Source organism: Artemia sp. Qi Xiang Cuo, chromosome 13 (assembly GCF_049724085.1).
Source record: "Artemia sp. Qi Xiang Cuo chromosome 13, ASM4972408v1, whole genome shotgun sequence".
NCBI classification, from domain to species: domain Eukaryota; kingdom Metazoa; phylum Arthropoda; class Branchiopoda; order Anostraca; family Artemiidae; genus Artemia; species Artemia sp. Qi Xiang Cuo.
This window is the reverse complement of record NC_142806.1, coordinates 27,853,598-27,869,103: the sequence shown is the minus strand read 5'-3', so window position 1 is coordinate 27,869,103 and position 15,506 is coordinate 27,853,598. Positions and strand designations below refer to the sequence as shown.

General features: G+C 35.9%; 1 long non-coding RNA gene across 1 annotated transcript in view; it reads right to left on the bottom strand.

Annotated features, from left to right (window-relative positions):
• The window catches only part of LOC148945140 (uncharacterized), a 161,270-nt gene that overhangs the window by 63,685 nt on the left and 82,079 nt on the right, over positions 1 to 15,506 (bottom strand). The window lies entirely within an intron of this gene.

Sequence of the window (15,506 nt, the reverse complement as noted above, 5' to 3'; positions counted from 1 at the left end):
TCAGAATCAGGGTTAACACTGGCATCCCCGGCCGATGTACTTCCTTTTATGCTTTGGTATTGTTTTTGTGGTTTGTCTTGAGATGAGCATTAAGGTTGGTGGTATTTCCAGAGGTAGCAACACTTATTTTGCATAGTGCAGACTTAGCCGATACTTTTGTAAAATATTCCCTCAAAGGACTTGGCATTTTTCAAAAACTGGTAGAGACCTGGACCCGCAATATATTAAACATTCAGAGGCAAATAGAATCCAATGGAACTGATTTTGTTAAATAAAGTGGTAGTACCAACCACCAAATAATGGACCAAATGTGAGGAGTCGATTTGGCATATATGGTTGGATTTTGCTATGTACTCTAGATCAATAAGCAAAAGAAAATTATGAAAAATTACAGTAAATTATCAGCTAAATTTCTAAATATCAAATATTTGCCAAAATATTATATTTTGCCAATCTGTTTTACAGAAATGTTTTCTACTAGTCCAATAGCCATGTAGCACGACAATACTCTGACATTAATGAGATTTCAAAGTCAAGACAGTGTTACCGCCTAGAGTCTAGGTGGTAGAGTCCAGGCTAGACGAGTTGTCGGAAACGCATCTGCCTAAAGAATAATCAAATCAACCGATCACAACCTGGAGAGGCTGTGACACTATTTAATTACCAAAGGAAAAAATCATCAGACTCATTCTTCCTGACTGAACATAGAAACAGCATAAAAACAGGACACACAAACAGGGAACATTACGGAACCCTGTAGTGCACTTCTACATTTTTGAAAACGCCCTCTGACTTACCCATTACATACTTCATACCAGCTTCATCACAGGGACCCATGCAACCTCGGACTGTTTGGACAAGAAGCTAGTGCCGTGGTAATAGAAGTGTGAATCTAACCTTCAAACTGTAATTTAAGCCTCCTAATCCTGTGTGGCAAAGGAAGGTTGTTAATTTCCGTTTAAGAGCTAAAATTATGGTCTAAAAGCTTGATTAATACTTTTTATCACCAACGTACAACCCTATACTAGTCTGAGGCTGCATATTTACCTAGCAGAGTCTCCCTGTACCTGACTTAAACCCTGATTTTTACGAGGTTGGCTGAGAAATCCTACTTTTACACTTACCCAGCTGGGACTTAATAAAAGTATTTTGGGTTATGGGGCTATAAGCCCCATAACCATCATTGTCACATCATTGTCACATCATCATTGTCACAATGATGATTTTATTAATAAACAGGCCTTAAGGGTGAGTATACAGGGTTGCGAATTTTTTGGTCAATGAATAAGTCCCTTGAGCATCCAAAAATGTTTCCTTTTCAGCCAAATTATGTCCATATTTTGTCTATAATATGTCCATAATATATCCATCTTGAAATCTCAAAAACTAGTTTTCTTACGACTTGTATACCTCTTTCAAAGTGGTCAGTTAACATCGAATATAATGAAAACGAATAAGATTCATTTAATCATCCATAAAAAATGAACTAGTGTGAAAGCACAAAAGTCATAAAAACATATAAACAGTAAAAAAATAATTGTCGGAGCTTGATGCTCATCTTCCTACAAGAGTTTTGCTTGACAGGTATGGTCGGCATGAGGGTCAGCATTTTCACTTCTTTTGGTAGCTTTTTGTCAATCAGAGTTCATGCATATGTCATAAGGTACAATCCAGGAGTTAAGCGACGTTGCAGAGTGCTAGGTAAACAGGGTTGCCCTTCAATCAGGGGGGTGACATTCCTCATAATTCAGTAATTGCTTCTGTTGCAAGTTGCATCTTGAGCCCTTAAAGGGGCCCCAAAGGTATTTAATTTTTTTAACCACACAAAGACGTTATCAACAGTAGTTAAGTTACTGAAAAGTTGTTAAAAACACATCACTAATTTATAAATAAGTTATTCAAGAGTAATATATTCCAAAAAATAACAATCATACCTCATTTATTGGGCAACACAAATATAAACTGTTTTCCTTGTTTTTTATTTTTAAAAGTGCTGCCAACAAAAGTATAACTGTTTTTTGCAATTTTTAACTTAGCTGAAAAAGATTCTGGTTATTTTTTTGAGCTTTAAGTTGGGGGAGGGGGGTAAATTTCAAGGTAAGTTTGAATTGGACCTTATAATCTACTGGAATGAAAGTGAAAACATCATTGGATACTTCTTATGCTCTTTCATAATTCAAATAAAATACCTTCAGGGCCCCTTTAAGGGCTAAAGATGCAATTTGCGACAGAAGCAATTATTGGATTATGAAAGAGCATAAAAAAGGCATCAAATGATGTATTTGCTTTCATCTTAGCTAAATTATTGTGCCACCTGCAAATTTACCACCAATACCAACAGCCTAAACTTATACATTGTGCCCAAGATTGGGGGCCTGTTTTAAATGTTTAGGAGGAGTGTATTTTGATCAGGATAGCCTACTTGTCAAAGATTATGCATTAGCCAAGCACTGGGAGGTTTTATCCAATATAACCCCTCCACTATAGCCTAGTCTAGGTTAAGTTTGTATTAGTTTTATAAAAGTTTTCTAGAATCTTACTGGGAATTTCACATAAACCTAAGGGTGACTCATTCAAACAGGGTGTGTGACTACCTTTGTTCCAGCAACACTTTACTAGGCTATAACTCCACACAAAGTTTTCATATAGCCTAATTTGTTATCAACCAGGTAGAATCACGACCCTTCTAGGAGACCCTTAATTAAATTATTTGAAAAAAAACTACGTTTTCTAAAGAGTTAAAGAGGCTGAGTCATAAGTTCGAACTTAAAATGTACAGGGATTAGGAGGTACAGTTGGGGGGCTGCCGTACCCCAAACCCCCCACTTTCGCAATCTTTAAATAAAGAAAAAGTTTTTTAAACTGAAAGTAAGGAGCGACATTAAAACTTAAAACGAACAGAAATTATTCCGTATATGAAAGGGGCTGTGCCCTCCTCAACGCCTCGCTCTTTACACTAAAGTTTGACTTTCTCACAACTCTTTTTTTAAACAATAAAAACTTTAGCGTAAAGAGCGAGGCGTTGAGGAGGGCACAGCCCCTTTCATATACGGAATAGTTTCTATTCGTTTAAGTTTTAATGTCGCTCATTACTTACAGTTTACAAAACTTTTTTTTTTATTTAAAGATTGCGAAAGTGGAGGATTTGGGGGGCGGCAGTCCCCCCACAGTAACTCCTAAACTCTGTACGTGTTTATAGTCGAACGTGTGACTCAGCCTCTTTAACTCTTTAGAAAACATAGTTTTTTCAAATAATTTCTGCACATTTTTGTGCAGTTTATTACTTATTATTGCTTGACTAACTGTTAGCTGATCGTGTCAGGAGTTAAAGTTGGGGGGCTGCCGCACCCCAAACCCCCGCTCTTGAAGATTCTTTTGTTAAGGCTTTTAATTCCTGAATACTCAAATCAAATGCACAGTAAGATTTTCTTTTTTCAACTTTTCTTCAAGCATGTGGGTATACGGCATGTTATCAAAGCAGTGGAGACTTACCTGTAACTTGAAGGCCGACTTTGATATTCTTCTGGAGACGCCTGTTGAGCCGAAGGATTTAATAGATTGGATTTAAAAAAGAAACTGAGTTTCTTTTTTAAACTTTAAATTCAATATAAAAAAAAATTCCTCTAACTGGGAATCGAACCCGAGTCTTCCGCCTGACAGTCAGTAGTAGCGACCACTGTACCACAGAGACAATTGTTATATTATTTTTAGTCTTTGCTATCTATTTTTGAGGCAAGCAAATCCCCACAAAACTTGATATTTGGTTTTTGGAAAACAGGGAAGGAGTGATCAGATTGAGCTGAAATTTCGAGGATAAGCTCCCAGGCTCTAGAAAAGCTTATCCTTTAAATTTCAGCCCGATCGGACAACGTTAAAGGGAGGCTGTGGTGGGAAAATTTAACATGGTCTCTTATAGGAAAACGAGGTTTTTCGTAAATGTAAATTCGGGGGATAATTTTTTCCGTCTGAAAATATCAAAAGGCCCTAACAGGTCAAATTCCGCTTCCAATGAGTCCTCATTCACCTGGATCAGTTGCCAACTGTGGCCAGTAGGCGTCGCTAATAAAAAAAAGAGAAATGAACATTAAGTGGCTATATCTGGTTTTTGGAAAACAGGGAAGGAGTGATCAGATTGAGCTGAAATTTCGGGGATAAGCTTCCGGGCCCTATTAAAGCTTGACCTCTAAATTTAAGCCCGATCGGACAGCGTTAAAGGGGGCTGTGGTGGGAGGGTCGAAACTTCCGGCCCAGTTTACCCCATGAAGATAAAGTCGGAGGAGGATGGAATTTTGCACGTTTCTTAGTTTGAGCTTGGGCTACAAAAAGCAATCACCTCCGTCTCTCTGCGACCTCTAGGACCGGAAATCGCTTAACATTGTGGTGGGTCGCCTCTTTAAAGAGGCACAAGTGTGCCTTCTTGATTCAACTTGTAAATATGACAAGAAAACTTGTTAACTGAGACTAATTACACATATTTGTAGGATATTGCACTTCCAGCATGAAAATGTACTTACCAACACAAACATGTTATGATTTTTTGAAAATTGCGGTAAATTCTAAATAAAACAAGATAAAATCGCACATTCTTCTGTTAGTTAAAAAAAGTCTCAATCATTCTATTAAAAAACATCCAAACTGTGTAATGATAAGGAATGACAATGTCATTGTTGTTTATTTCAACGTTTCTGGAGCATTCATTAGCTCCGTCTTATGAGTCATTGGATTTCATAAGTTATTCTTCTTCTTCTGGAAGATTTGGAAAACTTTTTTCTCTGTGGGACCTTTTCTGTTGGTCATTCACGAGTAGATGGCGAGAAAAGCTGAAAATACTGGAAAATTCCGAAATATCGTTTTCGATATCGATATTTACGTTTCGATATTCGATATCGATATTTCGTCCGATATATCGATATATCGATATCAATATCGAATATCGCCCAACACTAGTTACTGTGTTAAAATTGAATTTTATGGAAGGAATATTGCTTAAAAAGTGAAAACATGAAAAGGGATTTGATGTTCATTTTAGTATATTTTTGGAAAAATTTATTACGAAAATTGTAAGAAGTATATTAAATATATATATATATATATATATATATATATATATATATATATATATATATATATATATATATATATATATATATATATATATATATATATATATATATAGTTTATAAATTATATAGCTCCACTAGATATTTACTTGATAAGTCAATAGCTATGATATTTATAAATTATATATTTTAATATGACTATCTCTCTTCCACTTATATTCACTAAGAATACAAAAAAAAGAACTTACTCTCCACAGAATCACTATAATCCAAATTGCTTTTCTCAGACATAATTTATTCACTTAAATATTCTGCACCAGTCGAGTATTGTCAAACTAATGATAATATTATCATTGATTTCTCACCTTATATTTACGTTTCAGAAGGTCATGGGTTTCCCCCCAAAGTCCTAATTTCATCCAATCACAATACCTATTGCCCAACTGAATTGGATTTTCCCAAAACCAGAAAACAAGTTAAGTAATTGGGTTTTCCCCATGTTACATAGTACTTCAGTGGTGACCCCATATTGAAGGTATATTTTTCACCCAAGGTTTTCCCATGTTGAGAAACAAATTAGGTTTTCCCAAAATTGTTCACAAAAACATGTTATGTAACTAGGGTTTTTCCCAAGGTCTCTGATGACAAAAACATTTCTGGGTTTTCCCCAGTGACTTTGACCTCAGAGCTCACTGACTTCGGACTCCCTAGCAAACGTGTATAGCGGCACGCATTATGGAAAGGCACATACTACTGGCATTAGCCCTTTGGATTTCCAATCGAATGAGCCTGTTTTGAAGTTTCTAAGACAACACCTTCTGAAAAACCTTATATGCCCCCAGGGCACAACTTAAATGGTCCTAGGGCATAACAGTCTAATAGCTTCTATTAGACAATGAAACGAAAATATAAAACAAAGACTCTAAATATAGAATAAAAAATAGAGTTTATGTTTTATATTTACGTTTCGCTGTCTAATAAAAGGACCTATCCCTATTTGGAAGTCTTATTGATTTCGTCATAGAAAAGGCAGTGTGGTCATGGAGAAAAATAGTAACGTCGTATATATGGGGATAACAGCCCAACTTCAGAATCAGCAACATTTCATTTGCTATTAGAAGAATAAATTGACAAATTTAGCACCTCTAAATTCAGCATTATTTTACTTTTAATTAGAAGAATATTCAACACAGTCTTACAAGATTCAAGAAGAGTTAGTGAACTTTCTAAGTCAATGGACCAGTAACCGGTTTTGACCTGCAATTTCGAAAAAAATTGTACCACCTTTACGCAATGCAGTACTAAAAATTCAAGAACAGTTAGTGGACTGTTTAAGGACCGGTTACTTGCTTTGACCCGGAAGTGTTTATTTTGTTTAGTATAAAAACAGTTTGTTTTAATTTTGATATATTAGTAACTCTACTGATGATGATGACCGACTGTGTCATCGAAATATTTAGAGTCTTTGTTTTATATTTTCGTTTCATTGTCTATTAAAAGGACCTATCCCTATTTGGAATTCTTACTGATTATGTCATAGAAAAGGCAATGTGGTCATGGAGAAAAATAGTAACGTCGTATATATGGGGATGACAGACCAACTTCAGAATCCGCAACATTTCATTTACTATTAAAAGAATAAAATGATAAATTTAGCACCTTTAAATTCAGCATTATTTTATTTTTAAGTAGAAGAATATTCAACACAGTATTACAAAATTCAAGAACAGTTAGTGATCCTTCTAAGTCAATGGGCCGATAACCTTCTTTGACCTGCAATTTCGAAGAAAATTGTACCACCTTTACTCAATGCAGTATTAAAAATTCAAGAACAGTTAGTTAACTTTTTAAGTAAATGGACTAATAATTTGCTTTGACCCGCAAGTGTTTAGTTTGTTTAGTATAAAAACATTTTGTTTTAATTTTGATATATTAGTAACTCTACTGATGATGATGACCGACTGTGTCATCGAAATATTTAGTCTTTGTTTTATATTTTCGTTTCACTGTCTAATAAATAGAGTCTTTGTTTTATATTTTCGTTTCACTGTCTAATAAAAGGACCTATTCCTATTTGGAATTCTTATTGATTTCGTCATAGAAAAGGCAGTGTGGTCATGGAGAAAAATAGTAACGTCGTATATATGGGGATGACAGACCAACATCAGAATCAGCAACATTTCATTTACTATTAGAAGAATAAAATGATAAGTTTAGCACCTGTAAATTCAGCATTATTTCATTTTTAATTAGAAGAATATTTAACACAGTATTACAAAATTCAAGAACAGCTAGTGAACTTTCTAAGTCAATGGACCGGTAACATGCTTTGACCTGCAATTTACAAAGAAATTTTTACCACCTTTACTCAATGCAGTATTAAAAATTCAAGAACAGTTAGTGAACTTTTTAAGTCAATGGACCGGTAACTTGCTTTGACCCGGAAGTGTTTATTTTGTTTAGTATAAAAGCAGTTTGTTTTAATTTTGATATATTAGTAACTCTATTGATGATGATGACCGACTGTGTCATCGAAATATTTAGAGTCTTTGTTTTATATTTTTGTTTCACTGTCTAATAAGAGGACCTATCCCTATTTGGAACTCTTACTGATTTCGTCATAGAAAAGGCAATGTGGTCATGGAGAAAAATGATTGGATGTGTTTGAGGGAATGATGACCGTGGGGGGGGGGGGGCTAGTTACCGTCCAATCACTATAGACTATTAAAAAGGTCACTAGCCCTTTGAATTTCTAATCGAATGAGCCTTTTTTGAAGTTTCTACTACAACACCTTCTATAAAAACCTTATATGTCCCCAGGGTATAACTTAAAACCCTTGCCCTGATGGTTGTGGGGGATTGTCCTCCACAAAAATTTATTTTCTATCTACAAATCAACTACGCTGAACAAAATGGCTGTCTCAAAATTTTGATTGGATGTGTGTGGGGGAATGATGGGCGTGGGGAGGGGGGGGGCTTGTTGCCCTCCAATCACTTTCGACTATTAAATAGGGCACTATCCCTTTGCATTTCCAATAGAATAAGCTTTTTTTGAAGTTTCTACTGCAACACCTTCTACAAAAGCCTTATATGCCCCCAGGGCATAACTTAAAACCCTTGCCCTGAGGGTTGTGGGGGAGTGTCCTCCTCAAAAACATATTTTCTATCCGAAAATCAACTACGCTGAACAAAATGGCTATCTCAAAATTTTGATTGGATGCGTTTGGGGGAAGGATGGGCGTGGAGGGGGGCTAGTTGCCTTTAATTAAAAACTTTATATGCCCCCAGGGCATAACTTACAACCCTTGCCATGAGGGCTTTGGGGGGAAAGGTTGTCATCCTTAAAGACCTAATTTCTAAAACTTTCAACTACGTTGAGTGAAATGGCTATCAAAAAATTTTGATTGGATGTATTTGGGGAAAAGGTGGGCGTGAAAGGGGGGGCTAGTTGCCCTAAAATCACTTTCGAATATTAAAAAGAGTACTAGCCCTTTGAATTTCAAATCGAATGAAACCTTTTTCAAGTTTCTACGACAAAGATTTCAATAAAAACCATATATACCCCCAGGGCATAACTTATAATCCTTGCCCTGAGGATTGTGGGAGAGTTTCCTCCTGTAAAATATATTTTCTATCTGGAAATCAACTATACTGAACAAAATGGCTATCTCAAAATGTTTATTGGATGTGCTTGGGGGAATGAAGGGCACGGGGGGGGTCTAGTTGCCCTCCAATCCCTTAGGACTATTAAAAAGGGCAATAGCCCTTTGAATTGCCAATCGAAGGCGCTTTTTTTAAAGTTCCTACGACAACGCTTTCTTTAAAAACCTTATATGCCCCCAGAGCATAACTAAAAACCCTTGCCCTGCGGGCTCTAGGGGAGTGTCTTCCTCAAAACCTATTTTCTATCTGGAAATCAACTACGCTGAACAAAATGGCTATCTCAAAATTTTGATTGGATGTGTTTGGGGAAATGATTGGCTTGGAGGGGGGGGGGGTAGTTGCCCTCAAATCACTTTTGACTATTAAAAAGGGCACTGGCCCTTTGAATATCCAATCGAATGAGCTTTCTTTGAAGTTTGTACGACAACGTATTCTATAAAATCCTTATATGGCCCGAGGACATAACTTAAAAACTTTGCCTTGAGGGTTGTGGGGGAGTGTCCTCCTCAAAAACATATTTTCTATCTGGAAAACAATTATGGTGAATAAAATGGCTATCTAAAAATTTTGATTGAATGTGTTTGGGGGAATGATGGGCGTGGCGGGGAGGGGGGCTAGTTGCCCTCCAATCACTTTCGACTATTGAAAAGGGTACTAGCCCTTCTAATTTCCAATCGAATGAGCCTTTCTTGAAGTTTCTACGACAACACCTTCTATAAAAACCTTATATGCCCCCAGGGCATAACTTAAAACCCTTGCCCTGAGGGTTGTGGGGGATTTTCCTCCTCAAAAACATATTTTCTATCTGGAAATCAACTATGCTGAACAAATGGCTGTCTTAAAATTTTGATTTAATGTGTTTGGGGGAATGATGGGCGTGAGTGGCTAGTTGCCCTCCAATCACTTTCGACTACTAGAAGGCCACTAGAACTCTAAATTTCCAATAAATGAGCCCCTTTTGAAGTTTCTACGACGACCCCTTCCATATGAAGTGCCCTGCTCTAAAGGAAAACATAATAAATAGAACATTGTGCCAACCTCGTTCTTAAATGCCCTCTGGGCATAACTTAAAACCCTTGCCCCGAAGGAATTGGAGAAGTGTCCTCTTCAAAAAGATATTTTCTATCTAAAAATCAACTACGCTGAATAAAATGGCTATCTCGAAATTTAGATAGGATGTGTTTGGGGGAATGATGGACGTGGGAGGGTGGGGGGGGGCTAGTCGTCCTCTAATTACTTTCGACTATTAAAAGGGGCACTAGCCTCTCCAATTTCCAATCGAATGAGCCCTTTTTCGAAGTTTCTACGACAACTCTTTTGATACGAAGTGCTTGGGTATTGAGGGAAAAAAAAACATTGTGCCCACATCGTTCTTTACTTAGGCTGCGCTGGCGTGCTGCCTATGAAGTATTCTTTTTTTTAAGTGTGGTATCACTTTGCAAATCTATCACCTTGATTTGCATATCACTTGCTACATTACTGATATCCACTGCGAAGGGGTTTTGAAAATATTCATCTTGCGTGAGATCTTTATCAAATCAGGAACCCGGTTTTCAAACTCAGTTTGAACTTGTATTATAATGCGCTTTTCATTTTAGTATTTCACCAAACCAAATTTATACCAGCTTCTTCCACTGCTTTCTTGCAATTTGGAAAATGATTGATGTGAATATACCCTTGAGGGGATGAATATATTTCAAAACTAGATCTTGTCTGGTCTAATTTGATGGTGAGACTCCACCTGCTGAGTTTGCTGGAGTACCAGTTAGTACTTGAGGCTGAAAATTTTTTCCTTGAAAATATAAATTAAGATTGTGAATACTGACTAAGCACAGAAACCGTCTTGACCAGGGTCAAAAGGACAGCAATCTCTGATAATGTTGCCTTAAACAATATCATCTGACCCCTCTCCCTAAACCCTTTCGGAGGAACATAAACTATGGTCAGAGAATTTTCGTCATAGTTGTACTTGTCAATTGTATTAAAAAGAAGTTTTTCTAGAACTGACTTAAGGTTTGAGAAGAACTGTTCAATATTGACTCTGTTAAAGCTCGTTGCATGACCCAAACTTGTGGTTTCGGGCTTGCATAGTAACAGTTGTGGACTTTAAGCTCGGAAAACTACCAGCCAGTCTATTCCTGTATTTTTGGTATTGCTCTAGTTTTGAGAAATGGTCTTGCTGTTTGCTATAGCAAAATAGTTGATGCAGTCAAAGTCATATGCACTGGTAATTGTAGTTACAATTAGTTGGGGTAGCAGTCGCAATTAGTCACATTCACAAGTGTTTGCAGTTGGAAGCAGTCATAAATTCAAATAGTAAAAAACAGTCACAGTTTGGAAAAGTCACAATAGCAGTAGTACTAATTGCATAAGTAGTAGTTGTAGCAGCTCTTAAAGGTTCAATTTATTGCTTTCAGCTGTTTTTCAGATATTGTTCATATTCCCTTTTGAGAACCTGCATCAATAGAGTACATATTAATTTTGTTCAGTATACTTGGAAATATCCCTTGATAGTTTCATCTTAATGTCCTTAGCCATCCCACACATATTGCAGATAGACCATTTCAACATCCATATTTAGTTATAAACCCCCCTCAAGCGGTCACTAAGTTTTAACTTAATACCTTTATCCGTTCTAAAATTTCAAAGTACCCCCATTTTTCCTTGGATACTGCATATACACCCTTTTGATAATCTGGATATGTATTATACCTTTTGATTTAGTTTTACTCCCCCTCGAGTTTCCCTGAAAGTGGAAACTTAATAAATTATCTGTTCCTGAGATATTGTATTTACGCTCCTTTGACAACTTGGATGTACTTAAACCTATATATATATATATATATATATATATATATATATATATATATATATATATATATATATATATATATATATATATATATATATATATATATATATATATATATATATATATATATAATCACAACAATAATATAAATACCATTCAATTACCGATACAACTTATTCTCATCAATATACTTCATTATTGTGTTTAAAGAAGTTTGAAGTCTATTTATACGCACTATATCAAGTTTCGCTGCAAAGCATAACAGTTCCTCCAACTTGAATTTGCTCAATGATTTCTTAAATCTTGCATACATATCATCAGAAGCAACGCTACCCCAACACTCTTTTTTTCCCTAATGCATTCGATGAAAATTTTGAGATAGCCATTTTGTTAAAAGTAATTCAATGATCACATAACAAAAACTCCAATGTCGATAAAACCCCCAAGGGCCTGGGTGCAGGCGTTTTAAGTTATGCCTTGGAGGCATTTATGGTTCTTACAGAAGGATTACTTGTATAAACTAAAGAGAGGGCTCATTTGACTGGAAATTGAAAGTTCTAGTTCATATTTTAAGAGTCAAAAGATATTGGAGGGTAACCAGCCACTTCCATAACCTTATTTTCCCAAATGCATCCAATAAAAATTCTGCAACAACCATTTTGTTAAAAGTAGTTCAAAGATAATATAACAAAAACTCTGGTGTCACCAAAAGCCCCAGGGCCCGGGGGCAGGCGTTGTAAGCTATGACATGGGGGTGCATGTGGTTCTTATGGAGAGATGCTTATATAAACTTCAAAGAGGGCTCATTTGATTGGAAATTGAAAGTTCTGGTTCACTTTTCAGGAGTCAAAAGAGATATGAGGGAACCTAGCCCACCCCCTCTACGCTTTTTTTCGTCAAACCCATACAAACCCATCCGCTACAAATTTTGAGATAGGCATTTTGTTTTAAAATTGTTCAGAAATTATCAGGTTGTACCCATATTGAGTCAGTATTCATCTGAATAAATGTATTAAAATAGGGAAAATATTCTCTTAAAATTCTCAAACCTCGACCTTTAAGCCTAAAAAAATAATAAATATATGAAACTTTATTTCTGAAATCTATAACACAATATCTTTAATTTCCTTGGAGATATTAGTCAACTCCTTCTTATTCTCAATTTCATTTAATAGATCACGGGTATATTCATCCCATTCTAAGGCTAGTCGATGTCCCCTTGGCACTTCTACTGTAACCTTGAATGTCCAAGGGTGAGATCTCATAGAGGGCGCGTTGATTTGAAGAGGGACAGGGGACTGGTATAGAACGCTCCTGGATGGTCCAGCTATCTCCAAACGCCCTCACAGGGCTTTATCATTAACCCTAGCCCTCTTAGATGGAGAAGGGCATTTCTCAAAATTGTCCTAAAAAAGAAGAAAAAATTTAGTGTAAAATAACGACCCCCTGTTAGCACCCACATCTACAGAATTTATTGTAAGGCATAATTTGTCTAGAAAGCATCTGCCATTGTCCCAAGAAGACTCCTACCTCCCTTTTTCAGTACAGAAAAAAGTAAAATTTGCGAGAAATATATCGCTACAGTCAGTACCTCTTATTTTTACCATTTAGAGAAAAATTAAATACACTCCGTGTTGGAAATAAACCAGAAAAGCATAGAAATCCTATTTTTACCATTTAGAAAAAATTTAAATATATACCCTAGAGATGTAACGCATATATTTGCAAATTATTCCTCTAGCGGCAAAGGTTTATATAATTTAAAATGACCGCGCTTCCATAAACCTTCTCATGGTAGCTATGTATCCTTTTCTTAAAAAACCTCCTTTTGCAATTCAAAGAATTTACTGTCGCTAAATTGATCAAAAAAGAAGCATCTTTTTAGTGAAACCTTTGCTAAGCTACTATCCTAATTCATGAGAATTAACAAGCAGGATGCATAAATTTATAGAAAAATTGCATGAATTTATCGAAAAAGAGAATTATTTCCAATGAAAGAATTAAAATCGTTAACAGGGGGGAGGGGATTACATGGTAAAAAAGAGCGTATTTTACGCTTCCTAGCGACCATAAACATCGTATAGTGGAGATTTTTGTATTGGAGGGGGGGGGGGGTATACCCAGAATTTAATAAACTGGAGGGGGACTGCAAAAATGATTTTATTTGGAAATAACCTAAGAAAATTTACTAAACAGAATTCACATTATAAATCTTTGTAGCTAAGGTTTCCAACTCATCAATATTTAATGTTATATCTATGGTGGCTTGAGACTGTATGATAATTTAACCTCAACGCATGTCCATTATAAAGAAAATATCAAGGGCGAATTGTGATGTAAGGAAAACCTTACGTAACTCCCTGATTGACTTAGAAATACACACATGATTCTGTCCCATTAGCGGATCAATAGACTTAGAAAAATCCCCTGATTAGCTTAGAAAGAGACAAGTGATCCTGTCCCGTTAGAATCGATAATTCCCCTTCTATTATGCAAATCAATTTCTCAGAAAACTACTTCCCCTCTATTGGATCAATACATTGCCCCGTTAGTATTCAGTGCGCGTGTGCAAACTTCGTCCCGGAGTCAATACACTTAGAAACATCCCCTGATTGACCTTAAAATATACACGTAATCCTGTCCCTTTAGCGGATCATTAACATTGTCAATGCGGTTAGGAACTGTTAGACTCGATTATAGAGGGCAGCAGTGGTGCCCCTCCTGCGCTGGTACCCCCTTTTCTACTAACCATTACTCTTAATAAAACTATAATCTAAGACTCTAAACTAAAACTTTAAACACTAAACTAAAAGTCCTAACTAAAACTAAACTAAACTATAACTCTAACTAAAACTTTAAGCCAAGACTTTAAACTAAAACTCTTACCTTTAAACTAAAACTCTTAACTAATACTAAACTAAAACTCTAAACTAAAACTCTAACTAAAACTCTAAGTTAAGACTCTAAACTAAAACTCTAAATTCTAAACTAAAACTTTTAACTAAAACTAAACTAAACTTTAAATTAAATTTCCAAACTGCAACTCTAAACAAAACTCTAAATTGAAACTCTAGACTAAAACCCTAAACTAAACTATAACTCTAAGTAAAACTCTAAACTAAAACTCTAAACTAAAACTTTAAACTATAAACTAAAACTCTTAACTAAAACTAAACTAACACTCTAAGCTATAACTCTAACTAAACTCTAAGCTAAGACTCTAAACTAAAACTCTAAACTCTAAACTAAAGTTCTAAATTAAACTAAGCTAAAACTAAACTGAAAATCTAAACTAAAAGAACTCTAGAAAAAGAAAAAGTAAAAATATGAAAGGTGTTTCGAGCGGAAAATGAAACGCCAAAAAAGATAATGTCTTGAAGCTTTTGGGCGAAAAATGTCAAAATGGTATTAACTGGCAGTGATGGATGCGCCGTCCATGCGTAAGATGCGCTGACCTTACATAAAGTTTGTAACGCCATTAAGTTAACGAAGAAGAAAAAACGCTTTAGGGGTTTTCGGGAAAAACAAAGTATTAAGTGACTGTTTTGCATAATAGTTACGTAAGGTTCGTACTGTTTCTAAGTTACAAGCGGGAATTCCCCCATGGGTTCCTGATACACGGCTGCATAAATTTGTGTTAAGTATATTAGTTCTGTCCGTTTGAAACGGGTGTGTGTTATGAAGTCATTGGGGTCCAGAAGGGTGTGTCACGGAGTCTAAGCAACTGTGTCTACTTTAATAGAACTGGTAACCACATTGCACGGGTGTGAGGCTTTGAGGGGTTGGTAGCTCAAATTATCTGACTTCTAGAAAATTCCCTGTTAATTTCCCTATGCTAATTTCTCTACCTTTGCGTTTGAAATCCAATGCTATTTTCCCTGTGCTAATTTCCATACCTGTGCGTTTGAAATCCAATACTATTTTCCCATGGCTTCCGTGACATCAGAGGACTGTTGTAGGAACTCAAGGTT